Source organism: Leuresthes tenuis, unplaced genomic scaffold, assembly GCF_036924035.1.
Source record: "Leuresthes tenuis unplaced genomic scaffold, fLeuTen1.0.hap1 SCAF_1, whole genome shotgun sequence".
In the NCBI taxonomy this organism is placed as follows: Eukaryota; Metazoa; Chordata; class Actinopteri; order Atheriniformes; family Atherinopsidae; genus Leuresthes; species Leuresthes tenuis.
The window spans coordinates 35674010-35680453 of NW_027325355.1; the positions used below are offsets into that span (position 1 = coordinate 35674010).

Genomic DNA, 6444 nt, shown 5'->3' on the forward strand with positions numbered 1-6444 from the left:
GTGGACCAGAAACGGAACATTATCGTGAAACCGAACATTACCGTGGACCAGAGACAGAACATTACCGTGAAACCGAACATTACCGTGAAACCGAACATTATCGTGGACCAGAGACGGAACATTACCGTGAAATAGAAACAGAACATTACCGTTGACCAGAGACAGAACATTACCGTGAAACGGAAACAGAACATTATCGTGGACCAGAAATGGAACATTGCCGTGAAACAGAAACACAACATTATCGTGGACCAGAAACGGAACATTACTGTGGACCAGAGACAGAACATTACCGTGGACCAGAGACAGAACATTACCGTGGACCAGAGACAGAACATTAACGTGAAACCGAATCAGAACATTATCGTGGACCAGAAGCGGAACATTATCATGGACCAGAGACAGAACATTATCGTGGACCAGAGACGGAACATTACCGTGGACCAGAGACAGAACATTACCGTGAAACGGAAACAGAACATTATCGTGGACCAGAAACGGAACATTACCGTTAAACCGAAACAGAACATTATCGTGGACCAGAAACGGAACATTACCGTGAAACCGAACATTACCGTGTACCAGAGATCGAACATTACCGTGGACCAGAAACAGAACATTATCATGGACCAGAGAAAGAACATTATCGTGGACCAGAAACACAAAATTATCGTGGACCAGAAACGGAACATTACCGTGAAACAGAAACAGAACATTATCGTGGACCAGAAACGGAACATTACCGTGAAACAGAAACCGAACATTATCGTGGACCAGAGATCGAACATTACCGTGGACCAGAGACAGAACATTACCGTGGACCAGAGACGGAACATTACCGTCTACCAGAGACAGAACATTACCGTGGACCAGAGACAGAACATTACCGTGGACAGAATATATGTAGAAAATACACATCGGCAACAATGTAATTTTTTATGACATAAAATGAATACACAAAAATAGACATTTAGTTAAAGTCCATTTAGTTTATTCTTTATAGGAACAAATAACATGTTTATTTGTTTAAAGGCTTCAACAGGAATCAACACGTTAAGGCAGAAATAATAAATAGATATATATATTATCTAATCTGATAACTTTTTAAGAGGTTATGCTTATTTTCCTGCTTAATAATTTACTTTTTGTTCTATAATACAAAAAATATAATTCCAGAAAATAAAGATATGATTGTTAAATAGAAATAAAAAAAATTACACAGTTGGAATAAACAGCGTAAACCGGAAGTCGTGGAATCCTGAAGACTGCTTTGAAGAAGCTGCTTTCACTCTTTCAGGATGTCGGGAATGAACTCCTGGGCGTCTTTTAGTTCGTCCTTCCACTCCTGCGGGATGCCTCCTCCGCTGTAGCCGGCCCCGGCCCCCAGCAGGGCCCCGAGCGCAGCCCCGCGGTTACAGTTTTCACCTGGAGAGAAAGGAACAGAGATGGAAGATAGTCCAGTGAGACCAGTGCGAAGGTCAGCCCATAGTTTTGCACTGTTGAAATACACAATCAGTACCAGCTTCATGTAGTTAAAGAGAAGAAGTTATCGGTTATTAGCTGAAATATCCTCCAAAATATCCTTCCAACTTTAGTTTCTAACTGAAATATGTTTTAAATTTCCTTCCCCACAGGAATCCAAACATGTTGGGAAAACCAGTAAAGAACCAGTTTCTGCTGCTGGTGGAACTGGTTCGGTTCTCCAGACTCAGACCTGGAACAAACCAACATGTTGGGAAACCCAGTAAAGGCCCAGTTTCTGCTGCTGGTGGAACTGGTTCTGTTCTCCAGAGTCAGACCTGGAACAAACCAACATGTTGGGAAACCCAGTAAAGAACCAGTTTCTGCTGCTGGTGGAACTGGTTCGGTTCTCCAGAGTCAGACCTGGAACAAACCAACATGTTGGGAAACCCAGTAAAGGCCCAGTTTCTGCTGCTGGTGGAACTGGTTCGGTTCTCCAGAGTCAGACCTGGAACAAACCAACATGTTGGGAAACCCAGTAAAGAACCAGTTTCTGCTGCTGGTGGAACTGGTTCGGTTCTCCAGAACAAAAAAAAAAAGTTTTGTTTTGTTGTTTTTCAGAAGTTTGGCGGCTGCATTTCGTACAGTCGAACTCTCAAAGTTACTTTAGCCTTCCTGAGAAGACGTTTCTCATCCTTTCTTAAATTAAAGGCAGATTCTGTGAGACTAATCTTTCTTTTTGGGTGTTTGTTTCGGTGAATAAAGGGAAACGATGGTGTCAAAAGCTTCTGGTCTAACCTTCACAGTTGGTGTTTGCCAGGATTCCTCCTTTAGGGTCGTCATGAAACTCGTGAGCGAGGTAGAACAAGCTGGACAGCGCACCTGTGGATTCAACAAACACAGGTAAGAGTCTGTTCCCTTCGTATCTTTTCCATGTAAAACCAAACCAGATGCTGACCTTTGTTGTAGCAGGCCAGACCCAGGTAGTTCACAGCGCTCTGGTGGACCTTCAGTCTCTCCTCAGCAGACACAGGAAACCTAAACCATCAGTTATACACCGTCACTTTTATGGGTTAGCAGAAAATCCTGTTTGTACTGTTAATTTATCTGTTTGTACTGTTAATTTATCCGTTTGTACTGTTAATTTATCCGTTTGTACTGTTAATTTATCCGTTTGTACTGTTAATGTATCCGTTTGTACTGTTAATTTATCCGTTTGTACTGTTAATTTATCCGTTTGTACTGTTAATTTATCCGTTTGTACTGTTAATTTATCCGTTGGTACTGTTAATTTATCCGTTTGTACTGTTAATTTATCCGTTTGTACTGTTAATTTATCCGTTGGTACTGTTAATTTATCCGTTGGTACTGTTAATTTATGCGTTTGTACTGTTAATTTATCCGTTGGAACTGTTAATTTATGCGTTTGTACTGTTAATTTATCCGTTTGTACTGTTAATTTATTCGTTGGTACTGTTAATTTATGCGTTTGTACTGTTAATTTATGCGTTTGTACTGTTAATTTATCCGTTTGTTAAAGGGGAAGTTATTTCCTTATATATGGACCTTATTTCTGGCATGAAATACGTTCATCTACTCACTGAGAACAGTTTGGTGAAAGTCGGCGTCCTTCGGAAGATATTTAGATAACTGGAGATCCATATAACGGAGTGAACGGGGCTTAGACGATGCAGCCTCTAAATAAGGCATTATCTGTCTTTATTTCACCAATACTTTAAGAAGAATGAATGAACGAACGTGTGCTATAGCTCTGTTAGCTCATAGCTGCTGTGTTGTTGTTATTGGCAGCTATCGGGGTCTTATTGAGGACTTTCTACACAGAATAGATAAACGTATTTTATGCCAGAAATAAGGTCCAAGTTTTATAAAAAATAAACATCCCCTTTAAAGAGGATTTCAGAAGACGGTTTCAAGCTACTGAGCTTCATCCACAATGAGTCAATGTGGAGAGGTGGTGCTTATTTAATGGCAGGTGGTGCTTATTTAATGGCAGGTGGTGCTAATTTAATGGCAGGTGTCGCTTATTTAATGCCAGATGGCGCTTATTTTATGGCAGGTGGCGCTTATTTAATGCCAGTTGCCGCTTATTTAATGGCAGGTGGTGCTAATTTAATGCCAGTTGGCGCTTATTTAATGGCAGGTGGCGCTTATTTAATGCCAGTTGGCGCTTATTTTATGGCTGGTGGCGCTTATTTAATGGCAGGTGGTGCTTCTTTAATGGAAGGTGGTGCTAATTTGAAGGCAGGTGGCGCTTATTTAATGCCAGTTGGCACTTATTTAATGGCAGGTGTCGCTTATATAATGGCAGGTGTCGCTTATTTAATGCCAGTTGGCGCTTATTTTATGGCAGGTGGTGCTAATTTGAAGGCAGGTGGCGCTTATTTAATGGCAGGTGGCGCTTATTTAATGCCAGTTGGCGCTTATTTTATGGCTGGTGGCGCTTATTTAATGGCAGGTGGTGCTTCTTTAATGGAAGGTGGTGCTAATTTGAAGGCAGGTGGCGCTTATTTAATGCCAGTTGGCACTTATTTAATGGCAGGTGTCGCTTATATAATGGCAGGTGTCGCTTATTTAATGCCAGTTGGCGCTTATTTTATGGCAGGTGGTGCTAATTTGAAGGCAGGTGGCGCTTATTTAATGCCAGTTGGCGCTTATTTTATGGCTGGTGGTGCTTCTTTAATGGAAGGTGGTGCTAATTTGAAGGCAGGTGGCGCTTATTTAATGCCAGTTGGCACTTATTTTATGGCAGGTGGTGCTAATTTGAAGGCAGGTGGCTCTTATTTAATGCCAGTTGGTGCTTATTTAATGACAGGTGGCGCGAAACGGAACATTAGCGTGAAACAGAAACACAACATTATCGTGGACCAGAAACGGAACATTACCGTGAAACAGAAACCGAACATTATCGTGGACCAGAGATCGAACATTACCGTGGACCAGAGACAGAACATTACCGTGGACCAGAGACAGAACATTACCAGAGACAGAATATATGTAGAAAATACACATCGGCAACAATGTAATTTTTTATGACATAAAATGAATACACAAAAATAGACATTTAGTTAAAGTCCATTTAGTTTATTCTTTATAGGAACAAATAACATGTTTATTTGTTTAAAGGCTTCAACAGGAATCAACACGTTAAGGCAGAAATAATAAATAGATATATATATTATCTAATCTGATAACTTTTTAAGAGGTTATGCTTATTTTCCTGCTTAATAATTTACTTTTTGTTCTATAATACAAAAATATAATTCCAGAAAATAAAGATATGATTGTTAAATAGAAATAAAAAAAATTACACAGTTGGAATAAACAGCGTAAACCGGAAGTCGTGGAATCCTGAAGACTGCTTTGAAGAAGCTGCTTTCACTCTTTCAGGATGTCGGGAATGAACTCCTGGGCGTCTTTTAGTTCGTCCTTCCACTCCTGCGGGATGCCTCCTCCGCTGTAGCCGGCCCCGGCCCCCAGCAGGGCCCCGAGCGCAGCCCCGCGGTTACAGTTTTCACCTGGAGAGAAAGGAACAGAGATGGAAGATAGTCCAGTGAGACCAGTGCGAAGGTCAGCCCATAGTTTTGCACTGTTGAAATACACAATCAGTACCAGCTTCATGTAGTTAAAGAGAAGAAGTTATCGGTTATTAGCTGAAATATCCTCCAAAATATCCTTCCAACTTTAGTTTCTAACTGGAATATGTTTTAAATTTCCTTCCCCACAGGAATCCAAACATGTTGGGAAACCCAGTAAAGAACCAGTTTCTGCTGCTGGTGGAACTGGTTCGGTTCTCCAGAGTCAGACCTGGAACAAACCAACATGTTGGGAAACCCAGTAAAGAACCAGTTTCTGCTGCTGGTGGAACTGGTTCGGTTCTCCAGAGTCAGACCTGGAACAAACCAACATGTTGGGAAACCCAGTAAAGGCCCAGTTTCTGCTGCTGGTGGAACTGGTTCTGTTCTCCAGAGTCAGACCTGGAACAAACCAACATGTTGGGAAACCCAGTAAAGAACCAGTTTCTGCTGCTGGTGGAACTGGTTCGGTTCTCCAGAACAAAAAAAAAAAGTTTTGTTTTGTTGTTTTTCAGAAGTTTGGCGGCTGCATTTCGTACAGTCGAACTCTCAAAGTTACTTTAGCCTTCCTGAGAAGACGTTTCTCATCCTTTCTTAAATTAAAGGCAGATTCTGTGAGACTAATCTTTCTTTTTGGGTGTTTGTTTCGGTGAATAAAGGGAAACAATGGTGTCAAAAGCTTCTGGTCTAACCTCCACAGTTGGTGTTTGCCAGGATTCCTCCTTTAGGGTCGTCATGAAACTCGTGAGCGAGGTAGAACAAGCTGGACAGCGCACCTGTGGATTCAACAAACACAGGTAAGAGTCTGTTCCCTTCGTATCTTTTCCATGTAAAACCAAACCAGATGCTGACCTTTGTTGTAGCAGGCCAGACCCAGGTAGTTCACAGCGCTCTGGTGAACCTTCAGTCTCTCCTCAGAAGACACAGGAAACCTAAACCATCAGTTATACACCGTCACTTTTATGGGTTAGCAGAAAATCCTGTTTGTACTGTTAATTTATCAGTTTGTACTGTTAATTTATCCGTTTGTACTGTTAATTTATCCGTTTGTACTGTTAATTTATCCGTTTGTACTGTTAATGTATCCGTTTGTACTGTTAATTTATCCGTTTGTACTGTTAATGTATCCGTTTGTACTGTTAATTTATCCGTTTGTACTGTTAATTTATCCGTTTGTACGGTTAATTTATCCGTTGGTACTGTTAATTTATCCGTTGGTACTGTTAATTTATCCGTTTGTACTGGTAATTTATCCATTTGTACTGTTAATTTATCCGTTTGTACTGTTAATTTATCCGTTTGTACTGTTAATTTATCCGTTGGTACTGTTAATTTATCCGTTTGTACTGTTAATTTATCCGTTGGTACTGTTAATTTATGCGTTTGTACT

The 6444-nt window shown here is 40.8% G+C and overlaps 1 long non-coding RNA gene across 1 annotated transcript; it reads right to left on the bottom strand.

The window, feature by feature from the left end:
• Nucleotides 1–4751: 4751 nt before the first annotated feature.
• LOC140294207 (uncharacterized) lies at nt 4752–5952 on the bottom strand. The gene is made up of 3 exons (XR_011912758.1): nt 5907–5952; nt 5747–5830; nt 4752–4997 (listed from the first exon to the last, which is right to left on the bottom strand). It is a non-coding gene; the product is annotated as an uncharacterized lncRNA (long non-coding RNA).
• Between the last annotated feature and the right edge of the window lie 492 nt (nt 5953–6444).